At 33.7% G+C, this 14509-nt stretch overlaps 1 non-coding gene across 1 annotated transcript; it reads right to left on the bottom strand.

Moving 5' to 3' along the window:
• Positions 1-12808: 12808 nt before the first annotated feature.
• LOC125202950 (U6 spliceosomal RNA) lies at positions 12809-12909 on the bottom strand. Its single transcript, XR_007173275.2, has one exon. It is a non-coding gene; the product is annotated as a U6 spliceosomal RNA (small nuclear RNA).
• Positions 12910-14509: the final 1600 nt, after the last annotated feature.

Below are 14509 nucleotides of genomic sequence, written 5' to 3'. Positions count from 1 at the left end.
AGATGTGGGTGCAAATAAACATAGGCATTCCTTCACAATGTAGTCCCAAACAAAGCCATTAGATATAAAGTTCTTCACAAATGATAAGGATCATGTATTTTATGATCCATTTCCCAAGGATTACCCATTTATGATGCTTGATCTAACTATTTTTGTGAGATTGATTTTCAATTTATCAATAAAACAAAGGATAAGGTAGACCAACCACAAAAACTGAATCTAAACAAGAAAGGATGGTAGATTAGGAATGAAAAGCATGTGTATAAAGATGAGATAAAAGAGTTATGACCATAGGACCTTGACCAAAAGGATGGAAACAACCCTAGGAAACTTTCAATAGCTCTATCACCCCTTGGCTCCACTACTCAATAGATACACCCCATTGATGCATACCTCTACTTGAATCAATCTATGAAATTGAAACAAGCAACCTTCAAGGAAGGAATTGGATACATTCCTCAAAGAGAAAAACTCACTAGGGAGATAAGTTTAATCACAATCTTATCTAGAATGAAAAATGACACCAAAAGGTATTTATACTAAGGGCCCAAAATATGGAAAAAGGCCCTCAAAAACTAAGTCTCGGGTGATTCACCCGGTCGGGTGAATTGCAGGGTGCAAAACACCCGCCCGGGTGTTCTCTCTGGACTCCCTCGCCGGTTCTGTTTGACTTCTGTAAAATCACCATAACTCCATCATTTGGACTCCGATTGAGATGTGCAAGATACCCACGCGAAGCTGTTTCCAAGACGAAGATGATGGTGGTAGTTTCATAGCTTTCGGATATCATCTCAATAGGATGGTTTCTGGTTGAATCCAGCTGTATTTGAAATCCTTGACGCACGGCTTCCATGATCGTATCATCCTCCCCTTCTTGGAAAGGATTTGTCCTCAAATCCAAGCCTTCTCTATTCCTCGCATCCTCGGGAGACCCTCTAGCTTTATTGAATCCTTGGCACGTCCTCACTCTCTTCCTTGGACCCCAATCAATCCATGGCTCACGTCGAGGTGAAGACACTTGATGTCTAGCACTCATGGTCATATCATTCTCCCCTTCTTGGAAAGGATTTGCCCTCAAATCCGGATTCCGCACACCTATGAAATGGTAAAAGAGCAAATCAAATATCAAAGTATGATGAAAAGGATTAAGACCACTAACGGCTCTTAGAGACAATACTACACCAAAGACGTTGTATGGACCTCCAAATTCATGTTCCCTCAAGCTCAAGGCCAAGTCACAATAAATATGAGAACACAAATTAATGAATCCTTTCATGTACAAATCCCACCCATAAGGAATCAAGACAAACTCATCAAGATACCCTTCATACCAAAACTCAAACAATCTCACAATATAGGTACAAGATGTGGGTGCAAATAAACATAGGCATTCCTTCACAATGTAGTCCCAAACAAAGCCATTAGATATAAAGTTCTTCACAAATGATAAGGATCATGTATTTTATGATCCATTTCCCAAGGATTACCCATTTATGATGCTTGATCTAACTATTTTTGTGAGATTGATTTTCAATTTATCAATAAAACAAAGGATAAGGTAGACCCAACCACAAAAATTGAATCTAAACAAGAAAGGATGGTAGATTAGGAATGAAAAGCATGTATATAAAGATGAGATAAAAGAGTTATGACCATAGGACCTTGACCAAAAGGATGGAAACAACCCTAGGCAACTTTCAATAGCTCTATCACCTCTTGGCTCCACTACTCAATGGATACACCCCATTGATGCATACCTCTAATTGAATCAATCTATGAAATTGAAACAAGCAACCTTCAAGGAAGGAATTGGATACATTCTTCAAAGAGGAAAAACTCACTAGGGAGATAAGTTCAATCACAATCTTATCTAGAATGAAAAATGACACCAAAAGGTATTTATACTAAGGGCCCAAAATGTGGAAAAAAGCCCTCAAAAAATAAGTCTCGGGTGAATTGCAGGGTGCAAAACACCCGCCCGGGTGTTTTCTCTGGACTCCCTCGCCGGTTCTGCGCGACTTCTGTAAAACCGCCATAACTCCCTCATTTGGACTCCGATTGAGATGTGCAAGATACCCACGCGAAGCTGTTTCCAAGACGAAGATGATGGTGGTAGTTTCATAGCTTTCGGATATCATCTCAATAAGACGGTTTCTGGTTGAATCCAGCTGTAGTTGAAATCCTTGACGCACGGCTTCCATGATCGTATCAACATCAAAATCATTCAAGATCCCCTTCAACCAATAACTTTCCTTCACCGTTGTTGTAAGAGACATGAACTCAGCTTCAGTCGTGGATAGTGCAACCACACTCTGCAGACTCGACTTCCAACTGACAACTGATCCATAAAGTGTAAACATATAACCTGACTAGATTTGTGGTTGTCTATGTTACCTGCAAAATCTGAGTCAGAGAAACCTCTCAATGCATCTCCTTTATGCTGCTATTTTCCCTTGAACAGAATCTCACATTTTGCAGCACCCTTGAGATACCTTAGCAACCACTTCAAGGCAGACCAATGCTCCTTTCCATGGTTTGACATAAATCTGCTAGTCACAGACACTGCTTGAGCAATATCAGGGCGTGTGCTTATCATATCACTTATCACACTGGTAATAATATTTGCATAAGGAATTCTCTGCATCTCCTGTTCCTCAGCTGCATTCTTTGGACATTGTTCAACTGACAATTTGTAATGCTACCCCATGGGCATTCCAACTTCCTTTATGTCACTCATCTTGAACTTTGAGAGTATCCTAGAAACATAATCAGATTGAGTAAGCCATATATCTCCCCTTTCTCTGTCTCTGATTATTGTCATCCCCAGAATTCTCCTTGCTGGCCCAAGGTCTTTCATATCAAAAGCTGCACTCAGATCATCTTTAACTTTTTGTACTGCCTCCTTTGATATCCCAACCACCAACATATCGTCTACATAAAGCAAAAGGTATGTCACAACAACTCCACCTTCCTTCTTAACATACACACACTCATCAAATTTTGATATGGAAAAACCACTATTAAGCATGTGTATATTAAACTTTCTATGCCACTGTCTACTTGCATGCTTGAGCCCATATATGCTTCTCTTTAACAAGCATACTTTATCTTCATGACCTGGTCTTGAGAAGCCCTCAGGTTGAGCCATATAGATGGTTTCCTCTAGGTCTCCATGTAGAAATGCAGTTTTAACATCTAACTGCTCTAACTCCGAATCTCTCTTAGCCACAATTGCTAACAAGATTCCGATCGATGAATGCTTCACAACAGGTGAAAAAACCTCATTAAAATCCACACCTTGCTCCTGAGTGAAGCCTCAGGCAACAAGCCTACCTTTAAATCTGACACTTTCAGCATTCTGGCCTTCTATTTTCTTTTTGAATACCCACTTACAGCTCACTACCCTTCTTCCTGGAGCTCTTTCAACTAGAACCCAAGTAACAGTTTTGATCAGTGATTCGATTTCCTCTATCATAACCTTCATCCATTTAGATTGCATAGCCTCATTGTATGATGAGGGCTCTGCAAAATCCACTTCTTCAGCCACAAATAGAGCAAAATAGAGCATCTCACAATCCGAAAACTTAGTTGGTGGTTTGGAGACTCTTCTGACTCTATCTCTGGCCAACATGTAATCACTAAGATCCTCTGGTGCATCAGGCTGATGTCTAGGTGAGCTAATTGCATCAGGCTGATGGCTAGGTGAGCTAACTGGTTTATCAGCTATTGTTTCCTGAGTTTCTAAAGACTCTTGAACCTCCACCTCAATCTCAGTTCTCTTTGTTAGGAACAATAGTTGTTGATCTAAAAGGAAGATCTTTCTCCCAGAAGATCACATCTCTGTTTATCAACACCTTCTCATTTCTAGGTTCAATGCACCATAACCTATACCCCTTGACACCAGATTGATAGCCCAACATCACACACCTTAAAGCCCTTGCCTCCAATTTTCCTTGTTTGACATGTACAAAGGCCTTGCAACCAAAAGTTCTCAATGTGGAATAATCAGCATGATTCCCATACCATAAGAAATCTGGGGTTTTTCCATCAATGCTAGAAGATGGGCATTTATTAATAAGCTTTGCTGCAGTAGCTGCTGCCTCTGCCCAAAATCTTATTTCCATTCCCGCAGTCAAGAGCATACACCTCACTCTCTCCATGATGGTCCTATTTGCCTTCTCAGCTACCCCATTTTGTTGGGGGTTCAATGGGACAGTTCTATGCCTCTTAATCCCATTAGATTTACAAAACTCATCAAATTCCTTAGACAGAAATTCAAGACCATTATCGGTTCTTAAATATCCAAGCACACATCCTTTTTCCCTTTCAACCTCAGAAAACCATTCCTTGAATTTAGAGAAAGCCTGTGATATATCTTTTAAATGTACAGCCATATTTTCCTAGAGAAATCATCAATAACAGTCACTAGTATCTTCCACCCTCTACTGATTTCTCTTGAGCCGGCCCCCATAAATCACTATGTGCATAGTCTAAAGGTTTAGATGAAGTATGTTTACCTTTAGGGTAGGGCAGCTTCTTGGAATTCCCCAATACACATTCTTCACATGGAGCCTAATCTCTAGTCTCAACCCCTTTGATCACTCCCAGCTTTGCCAATTCTTGGATGCTTCCTGCAGCTGGGTGGCCAAGTCTTGTATGCCACAATCTGAAATCATCTTCAGTCACAGAATGGAGTTCATCTTGGCCCTTTTCAACAGAAGCCTTCAAGTAATAGAGACTGCCCTTTCTTTCTGCCTGCAATAGTGTATTCCCTCCTCTGCTAACAACCATCTTGCCTCCAACAGTGACAATCATGCACCTTTTTTCTCAAGCACACCCAATGAAATCAGATTTCTTTTAACATCTGGGATATATCTTACTTCATTAAGTAATTTTACACTCCCATCTTCCAACTTCATCCTTACAGTGCCTACCCCTTTTACACAGCAAACTTGGTTGTTACCTAGGATTACACAGCAATCTCATAGATCGCCTCAAACCAACTCAATGTTGAAGTCATGTGAAAACTAGCTCTTGAATCCATGATCCAGAGGCCCCAATCACTACCTTCCATCACATTCAAAGCCTCAGGGATTTCATTATCCTCTATACATTCTGCCGAATTAACAACCTTACCTCCTTCACTAACTTGCTTTCGTTTCCACGCAAAGCAATCTTTCTTCAAGTGCCCCGGCTTCTTGCACCAGTGACAAGAGCGTGTTTCTTTCTTGTCACTTGCCAAGCCCTTGCCATTTTCTTGATCCTTCTTCCCAAATTTCTTCTTGAATTTCTTTACACTCAAGCTCTCACCCATGGAATCCCTTGCATTCATCCCTTCTTTCTGCAATTCCTTGGCCCTCATAGTTGACTGAACGTCAAGAAGAGTGATCGATTTTTCACAACCATATAGAATTGCATCGCGCATCTGATCATAAGACTTTGGGAGCGCATTCAATAGAAGAATCACTTTGTCCTCATCTTCCAACGAGACGTCGATGTTTTCAAGGTCATCGATTGCCTTGTTGAAATCCTCCATCTGCTCCAATATTTCTTTCTCCTCCGTGAATCTATAGGAATATAGCCGCTGCTTCATGAACAGACGATTTGCAAGCAATTTCATCATATACAGATCCTCCAATTTCTTCAAGATGCTAGCCGCACTTTTTTCTTTCGACACTTCTCTCAGCACTTTATCTCCTAGGCATAGCACAACAGCATTGTGAGATTTTTCCTCAATTTCAATCTTCTTTTGAAGAGATTTCTCGTCAAGAACCCCCTTTTCCTTCGCATCATCGCTCTCTGATTCCAACGCCGATGAAAGCCCTTGTTGAATCAACATAGCTCGCATCTTCATCCTCCAAAGGCCGAAGTCGTTCTTGCCCGTGAATTTCTCAGCTTCAAAACGAGAAGCCATCTTTAATCGTGGATTCGATTCTGCAATTCGAACTCGATTAACCCTGCGTCGCCGAATTTCCCACAAACGGCGCCAATTGTTAATAGCAGTGTGTGATTTGTGTGAAAGATTGAGAGAGATTATTGTGGGAAAAGAAGAAGTGTTATTCAATCCCTTTTGGAAGAAGATACAAGTGAGAAGACGAAACAATTCTGCTAACTAAAATAAAAACAGAGTAGTCTATTTTAGTCAACATCTGTTGATCCTACGACTAAGATTCAATCTCAATATTAATTGAGATCTAACGGTTGTTGTACACTTTAAGTAATGAATGAGATATTCTGCTTCTTTCTCATAAAACTCTTCCTCCAGCTAATGATCTGGTCACATCTTCAGCTCAAACAACAAGTGGCCTAGAACAAAAGAAGAATTCTTCCACAAGTAAATCCTCAGTTTTTTGTTTATTGAGGTTCAAAATCAAATCTCCTAAGATTTCAAGCATCAAGACTTGATTCATTTTAATATTTCATTCATTTTAATATTCATCAAGACTCGATTTGTCTTTAGGTGTCGGGTCCCGGAAACAGGTTGCATTCTCGAAGACGGTCGGCCATGTATTCATGAAGAAGATACAACCCACCCACTTGTTGTTGGCCCTCGTACGTTGATTCGGGTTTTTTTTTAAATCGACAGGGAAATATTTTGTAAAAACCTGCCAACTTGGTTGGCGTTATACATTTAATTTTTTTTAAAGAAACGCCAACCTCGTTGACGTGAATTCTACTTCTATATACTTCACTTAGTTTTATAATAAAATATTAAAATGTGATTGAGATAACATTAGGAGAAATAATTTTCAGTCTTATTTGGCATAATGAGTTGGTATGCCTAACAAATAATTATGACAAATGGAACTCTAACCATGTTATATTCCAACTATATATAATTATACATCGAAACTAATTGAAGTAAATCTACATTCAATTATTACTTTAAATTATGAAAATTTTTCTAAATATTTTGAACCTTTGTTAAATACTGTCAACTGCATATTGAATGAATGGGAGTAATATATGCATACAATTATTTGCTACTCCCTCCGTCCCAAGATAAGTGACTTGTATTCCTTTTTGGGGTGTCCCACTATAAGTGACCTATTTCCATTTTTAGCAAAAAGTCATCTCTCTTACTTTATTCTCCACCTACTTTATTCTCTCTTCTCTCCTCTACTTTTCCCTCTCTCATACTTTACTCTCTCCACTTTAACTTATTTAAATATCATTCCTTAAATCCCGTGCCCAAAAGAAGTAGGTCACTTATCTTGGGACGGAGGGAGTATTATTTTTGTTTTCATCTCTTAAATTTGTTCATGCTGAAAAAAATTTAAAATTAATTAATACAGTAATATGCTAATAAAGTTTAAATTAATATGTTAACAAAATTTAAATTAATAGCCACACTTTTTTTCTATTTTTTATTTTCAAATTTCTTGAATTTGTTCATGCTGCAAAAAATGGTATACAAAATTGAAAATAATTAATACCGTAATATGGTAATAAAATTCAAATTAATATGTTAACAAAATTCAAATTAATAGCCACACTTCATTATATATGTGTAAAATACACGTGATATCAGTGGCGAATCCACTTGAGAACATTCAAATTAATATGTTAACAAAATTTAAATTAATAGCCACACTTCATTATTTATGTGTAAAACACACGTGATATCAGTGGCGAATCCACTTGAGAACAAAGGGGTACGAGTGTACCTAAAACAAATCCCAGCAAGTGGTCCAGTTGTAGAAAGCTCTACTATATTCAATGTAGGTGTTGGTTCAAATCTTAGTCAGTGCATGATTTTGTATCATTTAACATTTACCTTCTTATTTTTAGTTTTTGGGTTATTTATCCGTAAATACATGAACTTCATTTAACATTTACCTTCTTAGTTTTAGTTTTTGGGTTATTGCCTTTAAATACATGAACTTTTAACATTTTCTATTTTTTTCTCTAAATTTAATTTTTTAATATAAAATACATTAACTTTAAACTTTTCTAATTTTTTTCCTAAATTAAAAATCAAAGCTGATATGACATTAAAACTTATGTATCAATTGAAACTATATTATTTTTATTTTATCAATTGAAAAAATTGAAATTAAAATTCCATATCATCACATGATTCACATCCTCTCTCCCATTCTTCTCTCCCGATCTTCTGTCATCTTTTCTTGCCATCTTCTTTCTTCCCAAACATTTACATATCCAAATCCTTCATTTACTCAAATGAATTTAAAATGAAAACCAAAATAAGAATTCAAAGCTACTCCAGATTCTCCTTGCATAATTCATAGTTCTCTCCATCAATTTCCACAATGGCACCAAGACCCTCCATCATTTTCTTGAGCTCCAACCTTTCTTGCTTCCCAAACCCTCACAAACAAGCTTAGAAATTGTGATAGAAATATTGTTTCCTTTCAACTGGAATTGCTATAAAATCAATTTCATTTATTGAAATTTGAAATGAAATTCGGGAAGAACGAAGTGAGAGGACAGAATGATGATATGAAAGTTTAATTTCAATTTTTTTAATTAATAAAATAAAAATAATATAGTTGTAATATGCCACATAAGTTTTGATATGCCACACCAGCTTTGATTTTTAATTTAGCAGAACAATCAGAAAAACTTAAACTCATGCGTATTCAAAAAATAAAGTTTAGAAAAAAAAATAGATAATGTTCAAAGTTCGTGTATTTACAGGCAAATAACCCTTAGTTTTTAAAAAAATTTCATTTCTAAATCAGTTATCTATCCTCTAATTATTATACACTTATAGAGACGTCTATTTGTTTAGCTCTTCAACGTCTAATATATTTCATTCTTGTAAATTATATGTTAATTTTTTTTCTAATACAATTCATTTTTTTTCATTGCTCAGTTTCTTATGAATTAATTTAATTATCGTCTAATACATTTAATTTCTTATCTTTTGAGTCAGTAGCTTTTAAAATTTTAATCTTATTATTTTTTAGAACAATAGAAAGTGCTTTCAATTCCTAACACAATTAACTTTATCTATGAAAATTTATTTTAAATAATGGAAGGTAATAATACCAACAAGATTCGTCGAATTTTGAAAATGATATAGATTACAGTTGAAAAAAAGTCTATTAGAAAGAATATAAAACTTCAAATCATTACGATTATTTATCGACCCTTAAACAAAAAATTCTGGATCCGCCATTGCGTGATATTATATGCACAAACGTATATTCAACATAAATAATAAAGTTTTCTTATTAATTTAAATTTTGTTGATATATTATTAATTATTGTAATTTTTTTTCCTAATTTTTTGATAGCATAAAAGAATTTAAAAATAATAAAATAAAATAGCTAAGACATGTATAACTATACGAATATTTACTCTCATTAGATTGGGGTATGTATATGACGTAACTCCAAAATATTTTGCAATTTTAGAGTACTAATTGAATTTGGAGTTACATCCATTAATTTTCATGTATACTTATGCGTAATTGGAAAATAACTTTTTTTAGAGTTCTATTTGTCAAATAATTATTTGTTGGGCATATCAATTTATTATGTCAAATGATATGTCTAGATTAGGGAACTTTTTCAGCAAAACACATTCTTAGGATGTTCATTAGGTCCTCGTACAATTTTTTCGTTTTAATAGGTCCTTATACCTTTCTCATAAATTTCATCACATCTTCGTACAATTTTTTCGTTTTAGTAGGTCCTTATACTTTGATTATAACTTTTATTAGGTCCTTATACAATTTTTTATTTTAAGATATTCTTTTACTTTAATCTTAGATAATAATTTATATTTAATTAAATTTAATGAACCTTTTAATTTTATTATTTAACTTATCTTATGATTATAAATATTCAAAGAAACGTATCGTTCAATATAAATATAAATAATCAATTGAAAATTCAGATAGTTATTCTAAAAAAAAACTTCGATTTTAATCTTCTATCATCACGGTTAATCTTTTTATTATTCTCTACAACTTATTGAGATTATATTGGATAACAAGATGATATTATCTTTATAGACTATGCTAGGTTAAATAATCAAATATTAAAAAGTTCATTAAGTTTAATTAAATTTAGATTATTATCCAAGATAAATGTAAAAAGGTCACTAAAATAAAAGATTGTACAACAAGGCCTTAATGAAAGTTATAATAAAAGTATAAGGACCTATTAAAACGAAAAAATTGTACGAGGACGTGATGAAATTTATGAGAAATGTATAAGGACCTACAAAAATGAAATAATTATATAAGGACCTAATGAACATTTTGATTAAAGTATAATGACCTAAAAGTGTGTTTTACCAATTTTTTCTCAAACATTAGTGGAGGTGCGTTCATTACCAAAACAATAAAAATATAAATGAGTCATTTACTAGTAGATGGACAGATATAAAAGTTGAATATTTCAAAGACGTGGTCCGAACAAGAAGACACAATTGACCTTATTCAGTTGAACAAATCAAATTGTAGGGACTGTCGTGGGCAATCAGATAGAAAGCAAAAGAGTTGACTAAATCTTTTTTGTTTTTTTTTTCTGTTGTATAATGAGAAGGAAAACGTATAACACGCCGGTCAACATTTCCGTGTGACCGTGTCTAATCCATTTTCTATATCATCTGCATCATGTTATATAGCTTTAAAACATTCGAAATAGGGAGTTTCCTCCCAGTCTCCCACAATTTTAACTTCTAACAAAAATTTCTTTTGCCACATCATCAACCCTTTCACTGTCTTATCGTTCTTTCACGGCTCCCAAAAGTCTTTCAATTTAATTTATTTTAATTGTTAGTATTTATCAAATATTAAAAAAAAAGTGTAATGATTTGTATATAGAGTTCGAAATAAAAAAATTTAAAAAAATGAAAAATTTGGGACAGCTCTCGCTCGGCGCGCAATAGGCGTCGAGAGAGCGCTGTCCGCCCACGGCCATGCACGTCCCATTGGCGCCGCCGAGCGCCGTCCCATGGTTGATGGCGCGCAATAGGCGCCATCCCGATCGTCATCCCTCACGGCAGCGGAACAACTCCCTATTTTGAGTGCTCTTAAAGTACTTATAAAGCAAATCTCGCCATATTTGACTTTTACATAGATTATATAGATAGTAATATTTTAACTAAAACAAAAACTATGAGCATTTTTTAAAGAAGAAAAATATAGTGTTCATTTGGATAAAAATAGTACTACTAACAAAGATAATTATTCCCTTCGTCCCAGTTAAAATGACCCATTTCATTTTTCACACGTATTTTAAAAAAATCATAATAAATACATAAGTGAAGGGAAAATAAATTAAGAGAGAGAATAATACAAAAGAGACTCTCTTCTACACTATTCTTTCTCTTACTTTACTTTTCCTTCACTTTAACTATTTATTATGATTTTTCTAAAACAAGTGTGAAAAACGAAAAGGGTCACCTTTAATGGGACAGAGGGAATACCATTTATATAATGTGGAATTTTGAATATTGATATCTATTTCTAAAATGAAATCAAACACCTTATTTTTTCCCATAATAATGATAGGTACTCCCTCCGTTTCTTCATAGTTGAGGCGGAACTTTTCGGCACGGAGTTTTAGAAATGAATGTTGAGTGTGTTAAATAAATAGATAAAAAAGTAAGAGAGAGGAAAAGGTGGAGAGAATAAAATTTAAAATGAATAAAGTAGAGAGAATAAAATAAGAGAGAGTAAAGTAAGAAAGAGAAAAAAGTTATCATATATAGAAATAACTCAATTATGAAGAAACTTTTCGAAATGAAAAAATGACTCAACTATGAATAAACTGAGGGAGTATCTACATCTCCTAAAAGTTAAATCTCTTAAACATCCCATAATTTCGTCCATAGTTTCATCTCGATGTAGGTAGTTGTTTAATACCATAAATTTCTCGTTCTTTCAATAATATCGTGATCAACAATAGTAACGCATATTTTCAGATTATGAATCATATATTGATGGACGTAATATTTCAGATTTTTTGAGTAAATTGATTTCCATCTTTGTTCGTCGATTACTATTTATATTGATATTAAATGTGAATCACGTAAGAATGTGAGATTAAAATTACATAAAAATCGACCAAACCCCCCCCCCCCCCCCCAACCCCAACCATAATAACTAACTCTTGTTAAATTATGGCAGATGATTTTATTATCTCTTTATTGACATTTTATATATAATATTGACGTACAGAAACTTTAATCTTGTTTGCCCATTTTAAAATCTAAGGTCATTGTTTGTTATGCACTAGAGGGTGGTTACATGCTACCCCCCACACACCATAATAACTAACTCTTGTTAAATTATGGCAGATGATTTTATTATCTCTTTATTGACATTTTATATATAATATTGACGTACAGAAACTTTAATCTTGTTTGCCCATTTTAAAATCTAAGGTCATTGTTTGTTATGCACTAGAGTGGTGGTTACATGCTATTAAGAATAAAGTAAGTATTTAATAAGAGAATAAAGTAGAAGAGATAGAACTATATTAGAATTTGTTAAAATATTTATTCAGTTTAATACTAATGAAAGAAAGGGTATTTACAACTAATCAAAATTCAATTCAATCAATATTAGTACTAATATTAAAGGTGGTACAACTTCAAAACTAGGTATTTGAAACAGACATTACACTAATATTAATATGTGTGGTGTTTAGAGTTGTTAACTGGGCCAGGCCAGCTCGGCCAGGCCCACCAGTGAAATGAAGCGGGTTTGGGCTGGGCTCATTAGTTGAGATAGGCTTCAATAGGGCCATTTTGTAAACCTAGACTCAGGACCATCTATAGCTCAGTCCAGGTGATCGGCCCAAGCCTGAGCCAGGTGATTAATCACTAATAATATTATATTTCTTCATTTATGTATGTCATCTTGTGCAAGAGACATGTTAATTTTGTCTACATCATTCCAATTTTTTGGATGTCTCCGAATGGACTCAAACAGTAACGGTTTAAATACTAACATAAGTTTCCGACCAAGTCATAAATGCAATATTCAATCTTGACTACATGTTTTTTTTTACCTTATATCTTTTATCCAATATGTAAAAAAGATGAAAATGAAGATTAACTTTAAGAATATTACGTATTAATCAAATCTTAATATTTTATCAATAATTAGAGAATTCTTTAAATTTGTTAGTTAGTTCAAATACTTATAATTTTTAAAATACAACATCAACTCATATGCCATCATCTACTAAATAGAATAAACTTAAACACATTATTTTTATTTAGATTTAGTTAATGAGATATAAATACAAGTTATATGTTTTATTTTTGCATATAATATATTTAGCATATCTTTAAAACACAAGATGTGATCAAATACTAATCATCTTAATGTGTTACTTGCTCACTAAATCAACACATTATATTTAAATTGTTAAAACAGTGACATGAATATGTCAACACAAATTTGTGTTGACATTTTGTAAATGGCAAGATAAATTTGTGTTGATATACTCATGTTATTATCTTGACATTTTTAATATAATGTGTTGATTAGTGAACTAGTAGAACATTAAGCAAAATGTCAAGATAAAATTGTGTTGACATACTCATGTTACCACTCTATTGATATTTTTAATGTAATGTATTGATTAGTTAGGAGATAGCACATTAAGATAGTTAGCACACTGACACAACCCTAGAAATACATAAACAAAAATTTAAACAAAGCCCAGCCCGTGCCCACATGGCAAGTGGGCCTAGGCCGAGCTGGGCCTTGCAAAATTAGAAAAAGTTCAGCCCAGCCCACCTCAGACATGGGCCTGGGCCAAGCTTGGCCTCAAGGCCGGTCCACTTGACAACTCGAGTGGTGTTTCCTAAAATGGGATTAGCGTATCATTTTTTATCAGAGAAATCGTCATTTAAACATAACTTTTAGTTGACTTTTGTTTCATCTCATAACTTATAAATTTAGCTAATTAAATCACAATTCATGCAATTTTTCATTTGTTCCATACAAATAAAATTTTGATAAAATTTGTTGTGATTTTTGCACTTTTCATCGTTACATCTTCACCAATTAGATAATAATTATCTAAAGTCAGACCATTTTAATATGAATAATACTAAATTTATCTAAAACTTAACCAATAATTATGATTAAATCATAATTTTAAATTATGATTTAATTAGCTAATTTTATAAGTTATGAGATGAACCAGAAGTCAACCAAAATTTATGATTTAAACGACCATTTTTCTTTTTTTATAAAGTGCATAAAAAATATAAATATGTAAGTTTTATCAATTTTGGGTAGTTGCATATAGTTTTCAATAATTAAATGACAAATAAGTTTAAAAATTTTAATGATCCAATGATAATTTTTGTAGTGAATCAATATTAGTGAATTTCGGTAATGCCAATAAATATTGACGTAAATTATATTAATATAATGGCGTGAATAATTAAGTGATAACGAGTCTACGTATCTAAAACGTAAAAATAAAATAAAGCAAATTTGGTACATAAAACGAGTAAGGATTTACAAAAATTTTGACTTATCATTAATAAAAGGGGTGGAATAAA

This window comes from Salvia hispanica, chromosome 2 (genome assembly GCF_029641045.1).
Source record: "Salvia hispanica isolate PSC_SH4W2 chromosome 2, Shi_PSC_v1, whole genome shotgun sequence".
In the NCBI taxonomy this organism is placed as follows: domain Eukaryota; kingdom Viridiplantae; phylum Streptophyta; class Magnoliopsida; order Lamiales; family Lamiaceae; genus Salvia; species Salvia hispanica.
Note: the sequence above shows the minus strand (reverse complement) of the source record. Positions and strands in the feature narration are given on the sequence as shown.